The sequence below is a fragment of the Symphodus melops genome (assembly GCF_947650265.1).
Source record: "Symphodus melops genome assembly, chromosome: 15".
Lineage (NCBI taxonomy): Eukaryota > Metazoa > Chordata > Actinopteri > Labriformes > Labridae > Symphodus > Symphodus melops.
In genome coordinates this window covers 24,450,455-24,466,537 of record NC_136705.1, presented here as the reverse complement: position 1 = coordinate 24,466,537, position 16,083 = coordinate 24,450,455, and the positions used below count along the sequence as shown (strand labels likewise).

The following is a 16,083-nucleotide window of genomic DNA, read 5'->3' as shown; positions in this document are numbered from 1 at the left end:
GCGCGCAAACACGCACGTGCAAACACACGCTGAGCCTAATCTCCAACACTGGCAGCGCAGAGATGACATCTGTATTTACGGCATCAACCCTGCGCTGTTAGTCAGATATAATTAACAACGAGGGCGAGGGAAGCAAATCCTCCCATCTTAATTAACTTAATTAATAGATATAAATTATCACCTCCAGCCTGTCTTCATTTGTTAAGCAATAAAACCCGGCATTAAAAACCTCATCTTGGTTCTGTTATAAACAATATGCAGCCTCTCTCTCTGACAGTGACACCACAGATGGCGCTTGGACTTCATCTGTCGAATTTGTAGCGTCGCCGTAATGCGTCTTGGACTTCCAAAAAAAGAAGCCGCAGCTAACAGCCAAGTCGCTGTGACAAACTTATGTATCACCAGTCTGCAATAATAAGTCATGTGCCAAAGAAAAGCCTCCGACTGAAATAAATAAATAACACTTACACCATCTGCATTGTTTTATTTCTGTGCTGAGCCGACAGGCCTTCCAAGGTGGAGCGCAGTTTTTAGTCTCTCGTGTTTGCTCATTATGAGACAGGTTTGATTAATCAATTAACACCAAAAGTTAATGAGCAGGAGGAGAACAGCTTCTTGTGTCCGTGCCAAATCTGAGCGGAGCATCTTTTACTGGCAGGGAAACAAAGGTGGTGGACCGTATCCAAGGGCAAAGAGAAAGGACAGCAGCACCTTCTGCATGCATGCCGCAGCTACTTCCCTCACAAATACACATCCAGACTGCTGCTGCGTTTATCCACACACACACACACACACACACACACACACACACACAACAGGCTTGCTTGCACACGCAGCAACAGAAAGGGTTCAGACACCCGCAGACACTGGCTGTGATTAATGCCTCGTGCTGCTGGCCCTGCTGTAGTAGGTGTCTGTGTCTTAATCACTCTCTCGGTGTGTTTCATTAGCTCCTGATGGCCTCTGATGAATGGACTTGCCCCGGGTGTCCTGCCGTCTCTGGTGGTGTTGTCACCCCACAATCGATCCCGCCCCCCCCCCCTCGAACACCCCCCCCCCCCCCCCTCGCCACAGATTGGCAGGTGTGTCTATCAGGTTGTTAAAGATATGATGATCATGAGCACAGCCCGCGCCTGAATTCATTAACCTACATCTGAAGGATAATTCAGGCACCAGTCGACGGCCATATGTGCTCTTCATTGCTGGATTCTTTCCCACTACTGGGACTTAGTGCGAGGCGATGGGCAGTCGGATCTCACATGCAGATGGTCTGCCATGTTCCTTCATTCTTACGGCCGCTCTCTTATCCTCAGCTCATCTGGGAATGCTGAACTTCTGCTGCACTCTTAAGTTGCCTCCTCTGTAATTTACTGTAATCCCAAATATGGCACATCTCAGATTCCTCCGCAGCTCCGACGCATTATGTTCTTATGTAACGGGAGTAAAACACAATCGCTAATCTGCTTAATATGCGTAACGTGTAACAGATAACAGCTTCGCAGGTAGAAAAAAGAAGCATAATGCGACGTTCTTTTCACCAGACGTGGCTGCATGCTTGGTTTGACATCGTCGTTTTATGATGCACGTGACACCTGAGGACTGGAGAGGCTGTGTCAGCTAAAACAAAACAGATGGACCCGAGGGTTGAGGCATGAATTTGGATGTTTGAAAATCTGCAAAACGACAGAGTGGGACATCGGCGTGTTGTGATTTGCCTACATTATGTGTATAAATGCAGTGTCAGGTTATGTTGTGGGCCATTACCTCCCGTTCTAAATGCTGTTTGCAGGGATTGCTGCTGAAGCAGGCAGCGCGGGGTCGGGGGGCTCGGCGTTGGCACATGTGCAGCAGAGTTTCTCTCTTTGCACTCTGGCAGTGCGTGGCGGCGATGTGTGCAGCCTCTGCAGGGATTGAGGGAAAGGGATCGGCTGTGTGGACTTTGACACTACAGACGTGTTTGGAATGAACCCTGTAATACACTCAGGGTTGCCTTCACCCCGTCCAATCAGATTAGAACAAGTCCTCCCACGCTGCTGTACTCCACAACTCTGGCTGGAACAAGATTGAGAAAAGTAGTTTATGTAAAAACAAATTTAGAAGTGTGGCGTTGCAAGCATGTCCAAAATGCCAAAAGTGGATTTTTTACTTGGACCATGAGATTAAAGGAGCTACAAGCAACTTTATCAATTCAACTTTTAATTCCACTTTATTTGTAATCGACCACGTGCAATTAAATCAATCGCCTGTTAGTAAGAGAACAGTTATCGATAGCTTCACTTCTTTTGAAAAGGGAAGATCACTCCTCTGTGACTTTCACGGCCGATGAAGGTGCTCGCTCGTGGTCACGAGCACGCCAGCGAGAGCGAGCGGTTAGCTGATGCAGCTAGCCTTGCAGCTGATGCCACTAGAAATGCGATATTTATAAAAGTTGCAGCCCCCTTTGAAGATGAGTGACTGTCCGGACATCTACAGGCAGAGAATGTAAAACTGGTGTAAATCCGAGATGTGTGATGTGACTCGTAGGTCGTTCTTCATGGTCACGATGAACCTTTGTGATCCTGTCAGGTTAGAATCCAGCTGATGACATCTCCAAAATTGATCCTAGTTTGAGCAGCTTTCTGCTGCTGGAGCTTATTAGAAACATGCAGAGGCTTTTTAGCTCGGCTACAATCACTTCTATCTGAAGCAGTTCCACTGCCCGCTTCCATCGCTGCAACACCTGTTGACCTGATAACTGCTCTCATATCTGGCAAACCCAGGGGCGTCCAAAACGGCCTTCAAAGCCCCGCCTACCTTCTCTGGTCCAATCAGATCTAGAGCATTCAGGAGCAGAATCTAAAGTTAGAAGGAGGACATACTGGCTGCTGCATTGTTGTCAGAAAAGCTTCAACACAGCAGGTTTCCTTCATGATCACAGAGGAAGAGAGCAGCTCTCTGATTGGCTGACTGATCACAGAGGAAGAGAGCGTCAGCGGCTCACTACACATCTTGATGACTTCGCCTTTAATTTGAAACTTCCCAAGAACTCATGATTGGCAGTTCCTCATTACTTTCTGAAAGAAGTGAAAACTATGACATTTGCAGATGAACCCATAATTATGTCAAAAAACATCAAACAGTGCATGAAGCTTCTGAGACAGGGAGTATGTATGTTGGAGTACAGCACTGAGGACGGGTGCTGAAACAAAGTCATGTATACACTCGACACCCCCCCCCCCCCCTCTCCCCATATATTTCATGTTCTCTCCCACTTTCTCACCCTCGTCGTCTTGTTTGTTTTCTCTCCTTCTCGTCCTCCCCTCCCCCTTTCCGAGCGCACTCTGCTTCTCACCAATCCCTCGTGTTGTTTCACACCAGATTGTGTAGAAAAAGACTAAAAATATATGTGTTTGGTCCTGGGCGTCCCAAAAGGCAACTTTAGAGAGAACAAAGGAGATAGCAGGGCAGCTCAAATAACTCATGAACAGAGAGCTGATGCTGCTCTTGGGGCTCTGTTGCCCTGCTGAAGAACATTATTACTGGATTATTGATTTACAGCACAAAATGGATGGAACATAAGTAGCGTTAAGCTCATTAATCCCTCTGCCGCCTCTTTTATGAAAATGGACTTGTTATCGGTGATTATTCTAATGGATGTTATGATCGAACACTTACTGTGCTCGGCTCCGAGATGCCTTCGCTGAAACTCAGAGAAAACACAAGAAGAGAGAGAGAGAGAGAGAGAGAGAGAGAGAGAGAGAGAGAGAGAGAGAGAGAGAGCGAGCAGGGACAGCTGAGGTGAGCCGAGGTTCGGGGACGTGCAGTTGGATGAAAGAGGCCCGGCTGAGACGCAGGGATCTGCTGAAGCGAACGCACCAAAATACAAAAAAATAAATAAAAAAAGGTCCGAGCGCAGACAGTGGGGATTGCTGACATTCTGGTGACATTTGGTGCGTCAGTGGCATTTCACGAGATATATGAGCAGGTAGTTGAGCTCACGTCGCTTCGAGCATGAGGTGGGACGATGCACCTTGAGAGTTTTCCGAGGCGTCACACAGAAGTGCTCATTAACACATCTACGAAGAAAACGTTTACAGACGAAAATATTCATTATTAGCTGACATTTTCCAAAAAGACTCGCGCTATCAGGGAGCTAAACGATCAGTCTAATTTACAGTAACCAAAACTGTGCGACACCCACACCTTAATCTTTGTCTTTCCGACTCCCCCCCCCTTCTCCCCCCCTCCTCCCTCTCCTCTCCCGGCTCCGTGTACATCCATCAGGGAGTGCTCCAATGGAGCGCGGCGGGCCCGACGATTGTCCTCATAAATTGTGTGTGTGTCGGGGTGCACGGGGGCTAAGTGAGCAGTAAATAACAAAGGGTCCTGCTTGCCATCCGCTCGCCATCGCCACGTTTCCGGCCATGCAAGATTACCCAGGATGCCTCTGGAGGGGTGTCATCATCTTCTTCTTCTTCTCCCCCGTGTGATGAATGGACAGTGGGAGGGAGGAACACGCCTTCACCACCCGGTGTCACACGGGGAGGAAGGTGAGGTCCGGGAACCCGGCCGATTAAAATTGATGAGTGTCTTTATTTCGCCGTAAAAAAGAAAAAGAAAGAAGCTGTTTGTCTCCATCCTTCTGTAATAACAGATCGCTCTGCAGATATCTGTAACTGCCTCCATTCCTCACTGTCACTCCCTTTTCTCTCTGTCCCGCTCACTTTCTCTCGCTCTCCTGTGCCCTTTTCGATTTTTCCCTCTCCTGCCTCTTTCTCCGTCTCTCTATTGAGCGTGCATTCATAACTGCCTCTGGTCAATTATTTCTACTCTTGAGACGTTTTCAGCCAATCCACACAGCTTCTTGAAGCTGCTTTACCTGCTCCTGTTAAAACGCCTCCTTCTGTAAAGGATGCACAAGGTTAACACACTCATCAAACCTGCGAGTGCCACTCTGAGAGTTGTCTAATTTGGTTCTGCAGAAAACACTTTTTCCACCTGTGATTAACACCTTTGTATTACAGGTTCCTTTTTATACATGTTCTCGCACCGTTACCATAAAGGTGTAGCTTTAACCCGCAGTAACATCACGTTCATCTGGCCCATCTTTAACCTCCTGCTGGCTGCTTCCGCCACCTGATTCTTGACATTTTTCCCTCTGCACTCCTTCATGCTGCATCATTCACCTTGATGCTCAGTGTCACTCCTTCTATCTATCTTGGTCACCTTTTCCTCGCCTGCTCCCTTTTTTTTTTTTTATTCTCACTGCTACATTTACACCTTGAAAACTCAAATCTGCACCCTCAACACCTGTTTTTTTTTTTTTTCCTTCTTTGAATTACTCATCTCCCTCCCTGAAAAAAAATTTAAAAAAGTGGCAGGTTGATTGTGCCTTCTGGGATTTTTTAAATTTTTTTTTGCACAGCTGCCATGTTTACTTGAATGACACACAGCAGGCGTATGAAAAAAAGAAAGAAAAGAAGTTAATGTAGGGTTTTGAGATCGTTAGGTTTGATGAGAGAGACGCTCTCTGTCTCTCCACCGGAGGAGTTCTCTCTCCACCGCTGACAGCCGTAAGAAAGGAGATGAATAGCTTCAGAATGGGATGTTCAGCCTGTTTCTCTGAGATATTCTTAACTCGGCTTATGTAAGAGATGAGTTATAGGTTGTCCTGTTAAATGTTGACTTCCTTTTGTATGAGAGCGAACATCATGTCAAAACAAGCGGCGGTAGAATTTAACTGTCAAATTTAAGCGATGAGTTTGATGTTCCCAAAGAGAGACAGCGCAGCAGATATCGAGGCATGTGGCCAAGCCTCCCTCTCACTCCTCCTCCTCCTCCTTCCTCATGTGATCCTGTGAGCAAATAATGAGGGATTATTTTTACACCACGCGACGGGGTTAACTTATCTATGGATTGCTACATGCATATGAATCGATAATGTATTTAATAGTTTGACGAGCAACCTTTTTAAGAATATCGATCCGCGCGGCGTTCTGCATGAGGGCTCAATTTGGAGCGCATCGACTGTGCTGTTGTTGTGATATGGCGAGGGAGGGCCTCAGGCTCCGGGCAGACGCTCTCAACGCCACGGATATTGACCCTCTTGACCTTCTCCCTACAAACACACTTTCAGAACGTGCTACCAGCACAGTGCGGCACTGCAGTGACACTCAGAGTGTTTTTATTGGATAGATAGATAGATAGATAGATAGATAGATAGATAGATAGATAGATAGATAGATAGATAGATAGATAGATAGATAGATAGATAGATAGATAGATAGATAGATAGATAGATAGATAGATAGATAGATAGATAGATAGATAGATAGATAGATAGATAGATAGATAGATAGATACTTTATTGATCCCGAGGGAAAATCAGGGATAGGATAAAGATAGGATAGTGGGGAGAGATACAGAAAAGAAAGGACCCACATGCAGGACTCAAACCCGGCGCCGCCTGCTTGGCGTGCACACTAACCATTAGGCCATCACTGCCACCTGTAAGTTACTTTCTGAGTTCAGATATTTTCTGCATCTCAAACCGGCTCCTGATGTTTTAGAACTGATCACTTTCCCTACGTTCACACAGCTTCCACCAGCACCAGGCACAGCGCCGGGGTTCACAGTTCGGACCGGCCCACGCAACGTTGGCTCGACCCGTTCCCATCGACATGCTTCATTCTGACAGAACTTACCAAAGAAACATGAACGACACAGAGACGGCGTTTTGTTCACCCGTCAACTCATCAACCAACACACGTAAAACAAGCGACGCGTTAAACAACAATCCAAGTTATAATCTTTTTTTTTTTTTTTATTGATGGAAAGAAAAGAACAGTTCTCCGGGCTGCGCTTCGCTCCAGGATCAGTTCCAGCCCCCCCCCCCCCCCCCAAAACAAAAACAAACAAACAAACAAACAAACAAAGGGTGCATGCAGCTGCTGTGAGGCCTCTGAAGTATTTGAAGCAACTAAACAGTGAGACATGTTTGTTCACATTCAGTAGAAAGTTATTAGCACGGCTTCAGACTATCGCCCCGATGTGATGTGACACGTATTCTTCTGTATTTGGTTTCTAAGAGAAGATTGAATATTGATTCCCCGGGGAACACCTCGGAGCCAATCCACATATTCATGAAGCAATAATGCACGACGAAGCAACATCTCAGTACGAGAGTAAGAGCCCCCCCAAAAAAAACAACTTATGACGAAGTAATTAGAGAGTAATGAGTCGGTGCTCGTTAGTGCCACTTAGCGTGTGATTCATAGTTAATCAGGTGACACGCCTGATCAAACGAGCATCCAGGGAAACTTAGAAGAAAAAGTGATGAATCGCTTCTTAAAGCGTTTCTGTTGACGGGACTTTAAAGCTTCTCCGAGACGTTACAACAAAGCACGCCGTTATAAGTTTAACCCTCGGTTATCATGCCGTTAACTCGTCACTCATTAGACTTGATGAAATTAAATTATAAGATATTTGTCACTGTTTTTGGACTTCAGGGACGCCGTTTGAGCTCCGCCCTGAAGCCGCCGGTTGCCTACGCCACCGCAACATTAAACAGGAAGTATATGTGTGGCGTGAGGTGACATGACGCCAGGACTCTGTCACAGAGTGGCGACCTTCGTTCAGCTGAGTTTTCGTTTTCTTGTCATGTGTCATTTTTTAAACTTTTAGAAAATGTGGCTGCCGTATCATTTGATTTTGAAAAGTGGCGACGCCTCGTTCATTATTACAGACAATTTCCCGGTAATTGAGCCTGACATTTTTCCGTATCTTTGGAGACCTCGACTAATTCTCTGCGATGTGAAATATGCTCGGAGGGGTTTAAAAAGTGCTGCTCCACACAACTTTGGGTTGTAATAATGGACCCCGGCCCGACGGTTGAAGAGGCAGATTTTTGACTTTTATTCGACCAGCCTACCCTGTTGAAACTGTACAGCTGTGAAACCACATAACAATTACTTTTAAGAGATGACCTGCTGGACTCTGCGGGATGTGTGAGCAATATCATATCTCGTCAACTCTCTTATCCCCTTGCCTCCCATCTCTCTCTCTCTCCCTCCGCCTGTCAAGCCTTCATGTTCGCCCCTCCGCCTTCTCACTGCTGACTTGGGCGTCGGTGTGGAGGTAAGCAGTCTCCCTCGGCTCGAGGTGACCCCCCCCTCCCGGACCCTATTAACATCGCACACATTGTGAGTGGCCAAAACACACTCCCTAAATGAACTCTCGTCTCCCCCTCAGACGCCACCGTTCCCGGAGCCCACCGCTGGGTGAATTAGATTGCAGGCTTTTTAATACGGCTCTTAATGGTTTATAAATTGCACGTAATGATTCCTCCTTTCCTCTCTCTCGCGGTGCTTTTTATGGCCCCTTGGCTTTCGAAGAGTGTGGGTGGGATTTAATATATGGTGGAGGAGGCAGAATGAGGAGGTGAAACTAGTCCTGCATGGCTTCCTTCCTGCCCTTAACGCTTCCCCTGGCTACAGAGAAGGGAGTCTCAGAAATAATGCCGGACACTGATACTATCTGGCTGTAGCACATAACGGCTGGGACATGACAGCGCTGCATGACGGAGGGGTCACCAGAGAAGAGCAAATAATCAGTGCAGTGTTTGGTCGGAGGCAGAGAGAGCGTGATGAGAGGTGCGATTTGTGGAGGAGGCCACACCTTAGGGGAAGACAAAAATACGCTCATCCCACCGAGGTGCAGAACCACAAATACAAACGAGAGGAAGAGGAAGAAGTCGCCAACTCCACAGTTAATGAGTCAAAAAAACAAGATTAGCGCTATATTTAAATATAAAGATATAGCTGCCGTGTCCACTATCAGAGCGCTTGTTGTCAGTGCTAACTGTTGCTAGGTTACGGACAGTATTTCGACCTTTACGCTGTACGTGAAAAATCATAAAAACAGTGAAGGATTTGTGACCTGGAATAATCTTTTCACAACGTCTTCGGTCTCAGGAACGCTCGCATGAGCTCGGGCTTGTCTCGTCTCGTCTCAGTCTGGGCGGACTCCGGATTTTAAATCAAGACCACCACTTATCTTCCAAGCCGTGTCTGTCAGTGCAGTCCACGTACTTTTCCTTTCACCTGAGTAAAGTCATCCGGTGGTACAAACTAACCTTTCTTTTTGTTGTGTTTGTGTCTGTTTCTTCCCCTCCTGTGCTCAGATTGGACACCGGATGCATCCAAGCTTCTCTTTCTTTTTTCCACCTTTATTTGCGGTTCAATATTTTTCTCTTACAATGCTCCAAGGGTCAGCGAGGTCTGTTGGACGTGCTGCGGCTCCAGAGGACAGAAGGTGTTTTCACACAGGACTGAGAGGAGAGGTGGCGTTTTTACTTTGGGGTAAGGGTTCGCATGAAAAGAGAAAAAAGGACACAACAGTAGATTGGATTTTTTCTTTTTTTACATAAACACAAGCAAGTTAATTTTTTTAATCCAGAATAATACGCTTAATTAGTTATGTAATATTGGGAGAACAAATACTTCACTGTGTACAAACTTGACTTGACTGAATCTTGAACTTAATTGATTTGAGTCTCCGGGCAGCACTTCGTTATTTGACCATTGAAAAAAAGTCTTCTTTTAAGACAGAGCTTGTGACGAGGTGAAGATGTGTGTGACTGCACCTTATTTACCTGTTGAACATGCAAATGTCCATGCAGGCTTCCGTACTGCAGAATGAAACCAGAGGTGTTTCATGAGAATAACCACGGTGCCGTAGTTTATTATTTTTAAAGGAACAGAGAGAGGAAACATAATCTCTTCTGAGTTTTGTGTTATGCTAAAAAAAAAATTTGATTTTGAATCCCTACATGCATTTTTGGAAACAACCACGAGACCAAACAGACTGCTCGAGAGGTTGGAACGCAGAAAGCTTTACAGATCCATGCAGAGCTGGCTAAACACTGAAGCTACAGAGTCCACCACATGCAGAGCTGGCTAAACACTGAAGCTACAGAGTCCACCACATGCAGAGCTGGCTAAACACTGAAGCTACAGAGTCCACCACATGCAGAGCTGGCTAAACACTGAAGCTACAGTGTCCACCACATGCTGACCTGTGTGAGAGGAGGGGGCGGAGCCAGCTCTCTGTGATGATTAGAGTTTAGACTGCAGTACACATTTTAAACACTAGGGGTCAGAGTTACGTATCGCTCCTTGAGTATAATAATAAAACATAAATCACCTTCACTGAGATTGGCAGCTTCTTGTAATTGATCATTCATTCCAACACCTCGTTCCTTCAGCGGGCCTCTCATACTGTCTGGAGACGGGTAATTAGAGCGATGTGGGAGCTTTTCAGATCCCAGCGCAGCACAATATGAACAGCGGCCAGCATAAACCCAGCGCCTTACTTGATGGTTCGTTGGCACAAAGAGAAATTCCAATTAACTGACCCAAAAGTCTGCAGGGAGTGTTTTTCTGAGAGTGTGGTAAGAAAGCAATTATGTTTTCCATCTCGAGCTTGGCCGCCGCCGTCGTCTGTGTAGTGACCGGCGGCGGCATCTTGGTGTGGGTCAACGTTATATGAAGTCATTTTGCAAAGATTTACTTTTTATTTCTGTACTCGGTCACTATGGGGGTGACGAGTTAAAAAGGCAAAGCACAATTCATCTATTACAGAACAGAAAGCCGAGTGGATTCACCGTCTGAAATGATGTTATGATCATTTCAGGGTTTTTTCATTGTTGGAAAAAAGAAGTCAAAAAAATTAAACACGCACTAAATGCTGTCTCAGGCTAACTTTGACTCAAGCTAACGACAGGCTGAGAGCTGAGGCGGGTTTTAAACCTCCTGACAAACCGTTACACGGAGCCCACCTGTCAATCAGCTCAGCTACACGCCTTATTGTGAATAACTCTGATCCTTCATCCAATCAAAACTGATGAGTCATCAAAACATTCCCCCCCCCGTACAGTGTGTGTGGATGGAGACATGAGCTAATCACACCTATTTGGTTTTTTGAAGCAGGCTGTAAACATGTTCATGTCTGCTGTAAAAACAGGCTTTTTGAATGGGTGTGTATGTGACTTCCTGTGCTGCTGCAGCCAGCCTCTAGTGGACACTCCAGGTACTGCAGGATTGCTGCTTGGTGTGAAGTGAGGACATACTGTGAAGATCACAACACTGCTGTCGTCTGAACGAACGTTCGGTGAAGTGCCTAAAATGTTTGACATTCTGTGAGAAAGTCAAACATTTTAGGCGTTTTTCCAGTTTTATGACAGAAAATCTTCCAGGTGAATTCTGTGTTTATCTTAAATCAGAATAGTTACATATACAAGGAATTTGTCTTGGGTGTATTGATGATTAAAAAAAGTCAACATGTCACCTTCATGTCTTCTCCTCCTGTTAATTATTTTACATTTTCAATAAACTGAAACATGAAACATCACATCCATCTTATTCCTTTTTCAGGGATGTAAAAAGAGAGAGCAGGAAATGTGTCTCGTTACGTGACTCAGGCAACAGAGCTGACGGAGCTCAGGAGAGGAATCATTTACGTGGTGCACGGTGAGGCTCGTCGGGTAGCGAGGCTCAGCTCGACTCCCTGTGAAGCAGCCGCTGTCACTGCGAGGCGTGACGTTGACTTCTATCTCTTCGGAGTCTCTCAGGAAACAAGACGCCACGGGTAGTGATGAAAAAATACCCGCTACCCAACTCCTCTCTCCAACTGAGAACAGGTGGAGAAGCAATGTGCTGTTACTGCCCCTCGCTGTGCTTTAAAGAACGGTTCAAACAATTGAGTTTGTCAAAGGGGGACTCCTGTCCTACTTTCCCCCCGCACTGTGAAATCTGCTATTTTAGCTGCCTCCAGACCTTTTCCAGGATGTGAACGCCTCCGAAGATAATCATTTGTCTGTATAAATAAACACCTCTGTGCTTAAATCCCCTGTTGGTGGGCTGATGAGGTTAAAATAAAACACAAGAAAAACTGAATGCGAGTCTCTGAAGTGCACTTCTTGTGCAGCCGTGGGGGGAAATGTGCCAAAATTGAAAGTAAGGAGAGAAAGAGGAGAAGGATTAAGTAACGGCAAAAGAGGATGTGGTTTCCAAAGGGCAGACAGAGCGGGAAAAGGTCAGAGAAAGTAAGAAAGACATAAACACAAACAGCTACACACAGACAAACACAGAGAGATAAGGGGCGCTGAAAGAAAATGCTGATCCATGGTCCCTGTCTGGAAAGGCAAAAACAGAACATCGATTCTGCAAGATCCACAAATGGAAAATCCATGGGGGTAAGGAGCACTTCGGCCCCGCAGCAGAGACGGGGGCACCCGCGGTCAGGCTCCTGGAACAGCAACTGACACGGCGCCGGGGTCTCTCACTGGGTGGGCAGTGCTGGATCAGCTGGACGAGCTCCAAACCAACCCGAACCAGCGGGCAGCTCGCCAAGAACCGGGCACAAAAAGAAGATTTTCATTCGGCTCGGGGAGAAATACAAACGATTTTCTTTTTCTCGGAAGAAAACGGCCTCATGATACGATTTCAAATCCGACTCAGGCCGGACTGAAAGTGAGTGCTTGTTATTTTCTTTTCCTCTTTTGGTTGCCTGGCACTTTAATCGCATTAATCCCTCGCTGTGCATCTGACCAGTGAGCCCAAAAACTGAAGCAAACATGGTCCCTCTGGGTACCTGTAAAGAGCAGATAAAGACGCCCTGTGTCTCTATCTGTGGCTTCATTTGAACTCCGCCTGTCAAACCCCTGGGATTGGATTCTGGCTGGAGGGGGGGGGGGTCCTTTTTTCTCATTACCACCCTCTGTCAGTACATGTACGCACCACAGAAGCACTAATCTGCACCCCTGATATGCTAATCTCTCCCCCTCTCCCTTTAAGATGGCAGCCACACCTAAATCCAGGAGAGGAAGTCATTAAAGCGAGCCCTGCAGGAGCCTGCCTGGGCCTTGGCTGGATGAGACGGGACGACAGCAGCACTCTGGGTGTGTATGCACGGGGGGGAAGAAGGAAAAAAAGGGGGTCTCTGGGGAGATGTAGATCGGTTTAGTCACCAGCTCTCCTCTGGTCCCCTCCGGGGGAGCCCCGGCCCCCAGCAGACAGGATAGTAATCAGACATGCAGGGTGTGGTGCACTGCCAGTGGTGGTGGGAGTATTTGTGTGCATGCTTGTGGAGTTGGGAGATTAAAGGTGACAGTCATCACTTTGCTCAGGCCTGCTCACCTGTCAGTAACCAAAGCTGCTCCGTGATGCGTTCTGCACCTGTCACCAGTGAGTTAGCACAAAAATTCAGCATGCATGTCACACTCTCTCTCTCATTTCACCTGCGTTTGAAATGATGGGAATACATATTCTCTAGAGGCCATGGTGGACTTCCAGTGCACCTTTTGAAGCCCAAACTTAAATCAGCTTTCCTCTTATAAACAACATCACACAATAAAAAAGAATTCTCCATTAGAGCTGCAAAGATTCACCAACTATAGCACGTTTCTTGTGCTGTGCGTAGACATTGCAGTGTTTCGCTGAGCGGAGTTGCAGGAGGTGAGCGATGTTGCATCTTTACCATCTCTGGTGAGAGAAATATAACAACGGTGGCAGCTGATGCAACACCGGTGAAGCCACAAATTAAGACGTTCACCTTCTTCCCTGCGTCAGCGCCCTTCGTCTCTCTGCTCATCACAACGAGTCCCCGTCTCTCCCCCGAGTCGCTCGAACACGGACACCAGGTGAAACATGCACTCCTGAACATTTCTAGAGAATTTCACCCTGAACTGAATCCTCCTGAGCCGGTCGCTCACACATGCTGTGGGTCGGGTGGAGGACTGAGACGAGACATGATGTAGAAGCAACAGAGTCCTCTGAACAGAATCACAATGCTGGAGAACAATAACAATAATAAGGTGCATGGAGAGCGAGGTGGTGGTTTGGTGCAGACAGTCTATGCACCCATCATAAATGTCTCTCCACCCTCTCCCTCTCTCTCTCTCAGGGTGAATTCTCCTGACTGTTCTCACTTCAGCTCGCTCATTGCGGATATAACACTCGGGCGCTCGGAGGAGAAACTCTGCAGGAAGTCTGAGTGAAAACCTGTCTGTTGGCGTTCATACATGCAGCTCCTCCTGCAAATATCAGGAGGTTTTGAGTCCTCATGTTTCACACAGCTCTTCACAAACAGATCCACTCTGCCCGCATACTGAAATGATTGCCAGCAACATATGCAGAGCAGAACTTTGTGAAGTCGTCTGAAGTGTCAAAGAGAAGACATGTGAGACGCCTCGCTATTAAAAATCTTTTTTTTTTTTTTTTTGTAATGAAACGTGACAGTCCAACGTTTCCTCTCATTTACACTTCTCCATCTCCGCTCCACAGTAGAGCAAACTCTTATCGTCATAGTAACCAGCTACGGATTTACTCAATTAAGCGCTTCATTTTATCGATGAGTCGTTGGATCTCTGCGCTGCCTCATGTCGTAACCTGAACTCGTTCTGTCGAGTGATGTGTGTGTGTGTGTGTGAGCGACATTTGTATTCACATTCGAGTCGAGCAGAGAACAATCTGTGACACTGTTTGCAGACTTCTGTTCTTCCCAACTTAAAAAAAGAACTGCAGATTAACATACCTGAAAAAAACTAAACGTCAACATATTCCTGGTTTGTGTTCGAGAGCTGCAGAGAAGAAAAGGAGAGAAGAAAAAAAAAGAGACAAATATGCAGCGTTTCTCCGCCTGAGGCACCTTAACTGATCATATATGTCTCCTATCAAAAGCTATGAGCTGTTTAATAGTTTGAATATAACCTCTTCATTTGTCACAGGCAATAATCACATTGTAACTCAGCTTTAATGGCGATGTGCAAAACCATAATGTGAAATCATTCTGATTACTGGCTGCGTGTGTGTGTGTGTGTGTGTGTGTGTGTGTGTGTGCGTGTGTGTGTGTGTGCGTGTGTGTGTGTGCGCGTGGGTGGGTTTTCTGTGAGACAGGGATCTCTGCACCTCCCTTATTAAAGCTGCATGTACTGACGACGCAGTGTTTTGAAACACATTAAAGACTTTTTTCCTCACGTTTAGAAGCCCTCCGTCTTTCTGTTCCTCTCGCTCCCGTTGTCGACGAGGACGCCTCAAAAACAAAACTGTTGCGATGAAAGCTTTGCACCACATTCTAATGAGCTAACGGGATGATGAGCGTTGCATTTATATGCCCACTGCATTCGCAGCCCGACCTCATAACTGCACGCGTTGTAAATAAATATGAGCAATCAGCTAAGAACCGCGATAAAGGGCCCGTAAAGAGCTGCAAACAGTGAGATGGGAGGAAATTGCATTTCTGCCCTGGTCAGACAGACAGAGAGAGAAGAAAGCAGATGAAAACACAAAAGAGAAGAGCTCCAATCTTTTCTTTGACCTCAATATCCAAAGATTCGATGGAAGGTCAGAAAAGAATAAAAAGTTCAGCGTATTCAGGCCGTTTGAGCAGAGGCCGCTAATAAAGCGCTAACAGCGAGCAGCAGCAGCGGTCCTGAAAAGAGAGAAAGGAGAGCGAGGTGAGACAGAAGTGCTGCATCCTCGGCTCCCTCAGCCCTGCGGCGCGGGGTCACCTCAGAGACTGCAGACTGAATTACCCAGCAGCCCCGGCCACTCGCAGGATCAGGCGGACAAGGGGAGAGGACGAGAGGAGTTAATGAAGGGAAGAGTCGGTTCAGGTCCCCCGAGGGCCTCTAGGCACCCGCTTGGCAGGCTCCCGCCGCCCGACCTGCTCTGATTGGCTAATTATTAACATGGATTTAGCCTGGAGTCAAATCGCTGATTGATTGGAGTGTTTTAAATCTCTCATTGGCCTCCTGCCGCCTCTCCCTCTCCGGGTCGCCGGCGTCCCCGCGCAGCGTCGCGGCAGGTGACCCCCCCCCCCCCCCTCCTTCCGCAGGATGTGGACACACGGCCTCCGCTGTGATGATTACGTCTCTTAGCGGACGCGCAATTTGTCAGGAAAAATATTTGAATGTAAGGTTGATTACTAATTACAGCCTCGTCTGCGTCAGAACATTTCTCAAGTGGGAGCGAGGCGAGGACGGTCGCGCTCTCTCTCTCGTGTTGGGTCAACATAATTCCAGTAATAGACGTTATTTTCGTCCAC

At 46.8% G+C, this 16,083-nt stretch overlaps 1 long non-coding RNA gene across 2 annotated transcripts in view; it reads right to left on the bottom strand.

The window, feature by feature from the left end:
* Window positions 1-1,545: 1,545 nt before the first annotated feature.
* LOC306835512 overlaps window positions 1,546-16,083 on the bottom strand; it is a 29,990-nt gene continuing 15,452 nt past the window's right edge. For both annotated transcript variants that reach the window (XR_013780651.1, XR_013780652.1), the window contains exons 2-3: window positions 1,765-2,052; window positions 1,546-1,617 (exon numbers count right to left, since the gene is read on the bottom strand). This is a non-coding gene — a long non-coding RNA (uncharacterized lncRNA). The remainder of the gene's footprint in view (window positions 1,618-1,764; window positions 2,053-16,083) is intronic.